Raw genomic sequence first — 8,905 nt, 5'->3', positions numbered from 1 at the left:
AGAGAAATTTTAATATTTTTATCGTAGGACGTTTTTTTTCTTTTTTGCGACAGCATTACACCGTCACAAAAAATAGAAAATTTTAATATTTTTATAAATTTTGTTACAGGTTTTACTTTTTGCGACAGAATTATACTGTCGCAACAAATAGAAATTTTATTATTTTTTAATACTTTTTGTGACGGCATTACACTGTTGCAAAAAAAGAAATTTTCATATTTTTAATATTTTTTGCGACGGCACAACACCGTTGCAAAAACAGTGTTTTGCCATTGAAAAAATAGACTATTAGCGACGGTATTTTTTGCCGTCTCAAATAACATTTTTAGCGACGGTAAAATAGTGTCGTCGCAAAAAAGTCAAGAAATTTCAAACGTTATTAGCGACTTCACAGTGTCGTCACAAAAAGGCACAAATGCCGTCGCAACCCCTCCATTTGCGACCCCCTCTTGCCGTCGCAAAAAGTCATTTTGCCATCCCAAAAAGTATTAGCGACGGTATACCGTCGCAAAAAGTTAATTTTTTTGTAGTGTTATTTAAACTTCTCTACCTTCAAATAATAAAGTTTTAATAAAATACTATCATCTTAACAAAATAAAATAAAAAAATATTAAAAAATACATAAATTATCGTATTTGATTATATGTCATTTTTTTGTAATTGTCATAATAACCTCATTGTCAATAGTGTCCAACACATCTTTATATTTATATATATGTGCATATATCTCATTTGGTTTAAGTCTTGAGAAAAAGAATATAACAAAGAAGAATTAGGTTCCAAATGAGTTTTGATTTCTAATGGAGGAGGTCCCATATATTTTTTTTAATGGGATCAATATGTTATTAAATAATTTTTTTACCATAATTAAAGTAAAAGGGCACTTGATATTTACTTAAAATACGAATTATCCCTTGTGATTTGAAAATTTAAAAATATCCTCTTATCAATATTTTTTATTTAACCGAATTAATTGAAAATTTAAAATTTCTAACTACTCTTTTATACAATAATAAAGTTACTTGAATTAATAATTGAAATAAATTTCTAATATCATTAAAAACTCTTAATTGATATGATAATTTATTAATAATAAGGATAATTTGTTATGAAATTAGAAATTTGAAGGGGTGAGATATACTTTCTAAAATTACATGAAGCTATTTGCATTTTAAACAACTTTTAAGGGAAAAATATTAGAAAATCCCATATGGGAATCAATTACTTCAACCAGTCTCATGAATTTTCTAATACAATGATAGGTCTTATTTATTTTGATAACCTTACTGTGAGATCCCAATTTGAATTTTGGTATGATTTGGCAAATAGTTCTACACTTCCTCATTGGAGGACGCCGTCATAGGGAAGTTTGATCCAATTTTTGGATCACATTTCCGTCACCCAAACGTAACACTGCAACATAATATTTTAATGTAATACACAAAAAATTTCTTTGTGTATTTTTCTCAAGCATAACATTTCAAACGTAACAATTCAATATAACATACTAAAAAAAATAAATAAATTTTTCTCAAACGTAACACTCCAATAAATAGCAATAATTAAGGAGATTATAATAACAAATAAGTTATTATACATCTAAAAAAATTAAATAGATCGAAAAAATTATGAAACTAACTAAAATATAATTCTAACCTATATGATTTATCAACAACTCTCACAAATTTTAAGATATACTTATAATTTACTTAAATAAAAAAAATCAAGAATTTTTTATAAGGCGAAGGGTAGATGCCACTTCCATCACCCTCTTAATGGAGTCGGCCCTGCCCAAAGTCATACCCCACTCACTATACCCTTCAGATAACCTGAGCATTATGCATGTGACAATATATTAATGTTTCGTTTGGTTTTTCTATACATGTCAGCAGTGGCGGAGTCAGAAAATCAAATCAAAGAGGAGATTTATTAATTATATTATTGAAAAAAATTTCAAAAATATTTAACACAAGTTTTTATGATTGATTTCGAGAAACATCAAAAAAAATAATGTTATTTATAACTAGTGTATCATAAATAATATAAAAAAATATGGATATAAGTCTTAAAATAAATTATATAATGATAAAAAAAATTTATACAAAATTTGATTAAAAATTTAATATAATGGTAATACCACATCATCATTAGTATGTGATATCACCAACTAATAGTAAATAAACACATAGAGAGTGAACCTTACATGTCAGATGTAACTAACAATCTAATAAATTTCATATCTTTATAGTGAAATTAGTTATACTTACATGTCAATAATAATTGCATCACCGTTACATTCAAAAATTTTCATAAAATTTTCATAGATGATATGATTTATAAAAGTCTCTTCATTTTCATTCAAAACAATCATTATTGTTCTCATAATTTTCAAAATGTCATTGACATTCCACTCTAATAATATTTTTGTAATTTTTTTTATTTAAAATATTTTCTTTATATTTGCAACAAAACAACAACAACAACAACAACAACAACCAATTAGTACACATTAATATGTGTTTGGGAGGAGAAAAATTAAGTACACACCTAACCTTTGACATAATACACAAAATGGTGGTCTCCAAGACTTGAACCCATAACCTTAAGGTTATTAGGCCAAGTCTTAACCATTAAATCAATAATCACCCTCTTTCTTTACATTAAAAAAAAAAAAAAAAAATTATTCAGGAGGGCATGTGACCCCCTCGTCCTTGGCTGCCTCCGCCACTGCATGTCAGATATATTAATGGTTCATTTGGTGTTTTTTATGAGGTAGTTAGAAAATAAAAAAAAAAATTGATCATTTTTAATTTTTTAAAAATAATTTTTTTTAGTTTAATTAATAATTATAAAGAAATAATTAATTAATATATACGATATAACCATGTGCTATTGAGATTATATTTTAAAATTTTTAACTTTTTTTTCGCAGAAAATTAGAAAGTCACTTCTGAAATGACTTCTAAATTTGTAACTAGCTAGAAAAAAGTTGCCACCATCCAAAAGTTTATAACAAATTTTATATATTAATCCACAAAAAACTTATATTAAATTACAAAATGTCTATTTATATTCAGAAGAAAAAAAAAAATCAAAAAGTTACAATTTCACGTCAAATGTATAGATTTAATTTGTGAGACCACTCTCTGAATGATTCTTGGCCTTCAATTTAAATTCGAAATAGATTTCTCATTGATAGAATTTTATATAAAATTAAGTGACTGGATTGAAACGTTTTTTCATAATACATAACACTCATCATTTTAATTATAATATATGAATATAGTATTATCACATCATTTAAACAAACTATGTATAAAATTTCTGATGGTTGCTATTTTGCCAAAGGGTCCGGACTGTCTCCAGTCTAGATCTGACATAGTGTAGTCCAGTTGAGTCCATTAGACCCACTTATGAATCCTTTTTTGATAATTTGAACCGTTCACATTTTAGGATTTGTTAAGTATATTATTCTTGTAAAAAATCACGTCAATTAGATAACAGATATTATGTATTCAAATCACTTTTGTCCTAAAAAAATAGACGGTCAGAAAATTAACAGTTCATAAAAAAGTGATCCAAAAACATAGTATCCGTTATCCGATCGAAGTGATTTTTTATATAGATAATTTACTCAACAAACCTTAAAATGTCAATGATTTTAATTATCAAAAATAAGCCAAAAGTGAGCCCAATGAGCTGGATTGGACCCTCCAGTCTAGATGGTAGACTGAAAGCAAGCCCCACCTTTGCGAGAAATATGAAATTAAAAGTCAAGTGTTTTGGATCTAATCTTCTAATTTTGATTTTTTTTTTCTTTTCAATTATCTCTCAAAATTTAAAATTGAAAGGACTTGGGCTTATAATGTACTTTATCTGTAAAAATATAGGGGAAATTACTGTACAAAGAATGTTTCAAAAATTAATTACAAAGTTATGGAGAAGTATATGAATTTACTTTTTAATATATGTCAAGTTATCATTAATTTAAAAATAATTTTTTAAACCCCATTGGAATGAAATTTTTCCAAAAATATTTGTGTTATTATATAAAGTTTGCATCTCACTCAGTGTAGATACGCTTTTTTTTCTTTTTCTTTTTTAATTTCTAAAAATACCCATAAGAAAGAATAGTTACGTACAAGAACGGCTAGTAATGTTCTAGATTTCAATTTTTTATTAATTGAAAAAAAAAAAAAAAAAAAAACTCGCAGCTACCGTACAAGATCATTCTATTACGGAAAATTCTATTTTAAAAACTCTCATATTATATGTATCTTTAGTTATGTTATTTTTTTCTTTAATTATGACTAATTTTTTTTCTTTAATTATATCATTATTTTGAAATATTTGGTTATGACTTTTTTGTATTTGGTTATGACTTTTTTTTTTTTTTTTTTTTTAGTTATGACTCAAAAATTATAAAATTATATTATTTTCTTCCGTAATTATAAGGTATATATAATACACATACCGGTGTGCTTACCTTTCAAATACATATAATTTGAATTTTACAAGTCAGATGATGGAGCAATCATTAAAAAAATTTCTTCACTTAAATTCTATATCATATGCATTATGTTACATATTTTTATAGTATATAATATGTATTTTATGATAAATATTAAATAATTTTTTGATAAAGTTACGATAATTTATAATTTAAAAATAAAATTACACTTTTTTTTGATAATATTACATATTTTTGTAGTAATGTTACGCATTTTATATTGCCACAAAATGCATAATTTTATTTTTAATAATAAATATCACAAAAATATCACAAAAGTACATAATAAACGTGTATATGGTATACATTCATGTTCGGATCTCAACATAATAGAACTTGAGAGGTCCGTAGGGTCCGACATGGGTCTTATTTTGATAAAATGTATAATGTTCATAAAAAATTTAGAGTGATCCGATAATCGTAACATTTTTATTTTATTGCATTTGTCTCAAAAAAAAACGAATGGTCTATTTCAAATATGTATTTGTTGCTCATTTTTTTTTTCTAGACTAATGTGATAAAATAAAAAAGTAACAATTATCGGATCGCTCTACATTTTTTTCATGGATAATATATATTGCGAATCCTATAAAATGAACAGTTCGAATTATCAAAACGGGATCCATGTTGAGCTTTACGAGTCTTACAAGTTCTATCATTTTTTAGGGCTGAGCAAGGAATCTGTAAAATCCGTAATCCGATCCGGTCCAGTCCAATCCGATAGGTTTGGATTGGTTTTTTGAATCCGTGGTTCAGTTCCGGATTGAGAATTTCAAAATCCGTAGGCCACGGATCGGTTCTGGATTGAACTCCACGGTTCCGGATTGGAACCGATCTGGACCATCTAGAAATAATCTATATTTTTATACTATATACCTTCCCACACCATATAATTTCTTATATGATATAAATACTAAAATGTAAACCTAATCCAGGTCCAGCAGCTTCACCTCACTCATTCACGCCTCTCACTCTTCTGAGGTCTCTATATCGATGGTGTCTCTCTCTCTCTTCTCTTTCCCATCTCAGACTGAGTTCTCTCTCTCACACTCTCATCCATCTCAGATCAGATCGGTGTGCTGCTGCTCGTCTCTCTCTGTCGGTGAGCTCTCTCTCTCTCTCTCGGTGTTCTCATCTCTCATCTCTCTCTCTCTCTCTCAGATCGGTGACTATTTTTGTTTATTTGTCTTCCTCTTTCGGTGAGCTCCTCTCTCTCTCTCTCTCTAACACTCTGAAATAGGTTTAATCTCTAACACTCTGAAATGGGTTCCCAGATCATCCATCGCAGATTAGATCGATTGTTTCATGTCATCTACAGTGGATTCGGTAAATGTAAGTAGGAGGTTTTTTTTTTCTGTTTTTATTTTTATTATTTTTATGTTTTCATTATGTTTTTATTTAGATCGATTGTTTATGTTTTATGTTTTCATTATGTCACACTCTGAAATGTGATTGTTCATGTTATCTGGTTTTGTTCTGTTTTATCTCAAACTGAGTTTTCTGTGTTTTTTTTTTTGATCCATTTGAACCCATGATTTATAGCTTGGATTATTAACCTGTTTATGAGTTTCTTTATCAACAGTCTTTCTTGATGGTGCAACAATTGTGCCATCTATATAGCCAAATAGGTCATTGCAAATCAGGATCAATGTAAATTGGTCTCTCCATAACAGAATATTTTTTAATCAAATTTTAACAGATACATGGTTGATAATATTGTGGAGATGAACAGTTAAAGAAGAAAGTGGAAAGAGCTGATGGCCAATGGCCATATTAGTAAGAGAGAAAGAGGGAGACAAAGTATATGAGAGAGAGATGTCTCTGGCTCCAATACCATAAAATACTGGAGGACCCAAACAGGGTTGAGAATGTATATTCATATATGGGAAGGATTTGACAAAACCCTCGTTTGAATATTTACAATAATACCCACAAATGTGTACAACATTTATAACATTACATCCTAACACAGTTTTCTCTGGATGTGCATCTCTTACTAATAAAATATAAGAATGCTTTTAATTAAAATAGGGACTTGAAATTTATTGATCTATCTTAGTTGTTTACTAAGATTGGTGGTAGTTACTGATTAATGATTAATGATTCTGTTCTTAGAATGGGGTAAAAGACCCATTTTGTTTGCTTTGCACCTAAAGAAAGGGACCCATTTTGTTATTTAATTATTTAAATCCGTGGTCCTAAACCGATCCAATCCGTGTTTCAACGGATTGGTTCGGATTGGTTCTACAATTTAAATGGATTGGATTGGTTTTAATTTTTCAGGAACCGTAGATAACGGATTGGTCCTAGTTTTCTCCCAATCCGGACCAATCCGGTCCATGCTCACCCCTATCATTTTTATTCACCCAAAAAAAAGTTCTATCATTTTAAAATCTCTTTACATCAGTGAAGCTGAATTCCCACAACAATTCCCCTTTTGTGTATCCACTTTGGTTGTTGATACATGAACTGATGAACTTTTAATGCATTTTGAGTATTGCTATGCTTTAAAAAGCTGTCTTGGTAGTTGATGGATTCTTGACCAGACAGTCTAAAGTTGAATAAAATCGTTATATAAATCTCCATCCATATACATATTACTTGCATTGTTCTACTAAGACCTAGAACAAAAACCCAAATGGCCTCACTAGGCTACTATGAAGTCCTACCAGCACTTATATGCTTTCTCTTCCTTTTCTTCCTATCCACCACCGTTGATGATGTGCTTCCTTGGAACTGGCCTCTTTTTGGGATGCTACCGACTCTTCTCTGCCATGTGCACCAGATCCACGACTGGGCCACCAAACTTCTATGCCAAGCCGGAGGTACTTTTCTATTCAAAGGCCCATTTTTTGCTAACATGAACATGTTGGTAACTGTTGATCCATCCAACGTGCACTACATAATGAATTCCAACTTCTTGAATTTCCCAAAGGGTCCTCAGTTTCTCAAGATTTTCGACGTTTTTGGAAACACGTTTATCAATTCTGATTCAGATATGTGGAGAAACCAAAGAAAACTTGCTCAATTACAACTCAGTCACCCCCGGTTCCACCGACTTTTGGTCAAGACCACCCAAGATAAGGTGGAGAAAGGATTCATCAAAGTTCTTGAACATGTCTCCAAACAAGGCCTAGTGGTGGACTTGCAAGACTTGTTCCAAAGGCTAACATTTGACGCCACTTACATACTTGTCACCGGCTATGACCCTGGTTGCCTCTCCATCGACCTTCCTCATGTTCCCTTCGCCAAAGCCATGGATGATTTCACGGAAGCTATCTTTATTCGCAACATAGTCCCTGAGAGTGTTTGGAAGTTCCGGAGGTGGGTAAGTATTGGACATGAGAAGAAATTGAGAAACGCTCGCAAAACCCTAGATCATATCATAGAGAAATATATTTCCATGAAGAGAGATGAACTTATCAAAGTAATCAAATTGAATGATGAAGAAGAAGAAGGTGTTGATCTGTTAACATTGTATTTAAATGAAGAAGAGATAAAAAAATGACGATAAGTTCTTGAGAGACACCGTTTTAAATTTCATGATTGCAGGGAGAGATACGACTAGCTCAGCTCTCACGTGGTTTCTTTGGCTTGTTTCAACTCACCCGGACATAGAAGAAAAGATCAGAGCAGAACTCAAATCAAATATACCAACAAAAGAAGCTAACAAATGGAGATTATTCGGCATAAAAGAGGTAAGCAAACTAGTTTATCTACACGGTGCACTATGTGAAGCATTAAGGCTATATCCACCAGTTCCATTCCAACACAAAAAGCCTCTAAAACCAGACACACTTCCAAGTGGGCATTATGTTGATCCAAAAATGAAAATATTATTCTCTCTATATGCAATGGGGAGGATGAAATTCATATGGGGAGAGGATTGCGTGGAGTTTAAGCCGGAGAGATGGTTATCTGAGTGAGGAACGATCAAACATGAGCCATCTTACAAGTTCTTCGCGTTCAATGTAGGACTGAGGACTTGTTTGGGGAAAGAAGTTGCGTTCACTCAAATGAAGGCGGTTTCGGCTGCAATAATCCATAACTATAACATTAGAGTTGTTGAAGGACACCCTGTGGTTCCTAATGCTTCTATCATTCTCTGAATGAAGCATGGCTTGAAAGTTAAAGTTACCAAAAGATGGCCTTGAAATTAATTTTAGTAGTAGTTTGGGGTATTTAAAAAGTGTAGTTAGTAGTTTGGGGTATTTAAAAAGTGTGTAGTAGTTTGGGGTATTTAAAAAGTGTAGTAAGTATGCAATGATTAGAATTTCAATAAGTAAAATGAATGTTTCAAAATAAATGTTGATTGTTGCTCTCTTTTAGCATATTGCCTAATTGGTTAAAGCTGTAATATATTGTTCAATAAAGATGACATTTGGGTTTATTCTT

The 8,905-nt window shown here is 30.6% G+C and overlaps 1 long non-coding RNA gene and 1 pseudogene across 1 annotated transcript; both read left to right on the top strand.

Moving 5' to 3' along the window:
- Window positions 1-5,447: 5,447 nt before the first annotated feature.
- On the top strand, window positions 5,448-6,874 carry LOC145793123 (uncharacterized). Its single transcript, XR_014333717.1, has 3 exons — window positions 5,448-5,612; window positions 5,785-5,842; window positions 6,794-6,874. It is a non-coding gene; the product is annotated as an uncharacterized LOC145793123 (long non-coding RNA).
- A 274-nt stretch (window positions 6,875-7,148) lies between these two features.
- On the top strand, window positions 7,149-8,664 carry LOC114318106 (alkane hydroxylase MAH1 pseudogene; annotated as a pseudogene).
- Window positions 8,665-8,905: the final 241 nt, after the last annotated feature.

Source organism: Camellia sinensis, chromosome 6, assembly GCF_055761805.1.
Source record: "Camellia sinensis isolate YWXY chromosome 6, ASM5576180v1, whole genome shotgun sequence".
In the NCBI taxonomy this organism is placed as follows: domain Eukaryota; kingdom Viridiplantae; phylum Streptophyta; class Magnoliopsida; order Ericales; family Theaceae; genus Camellia; species Camellia sinensis.
This window is presented reverse-complemented; position numbering and strand designations above follow the sequence as displayed.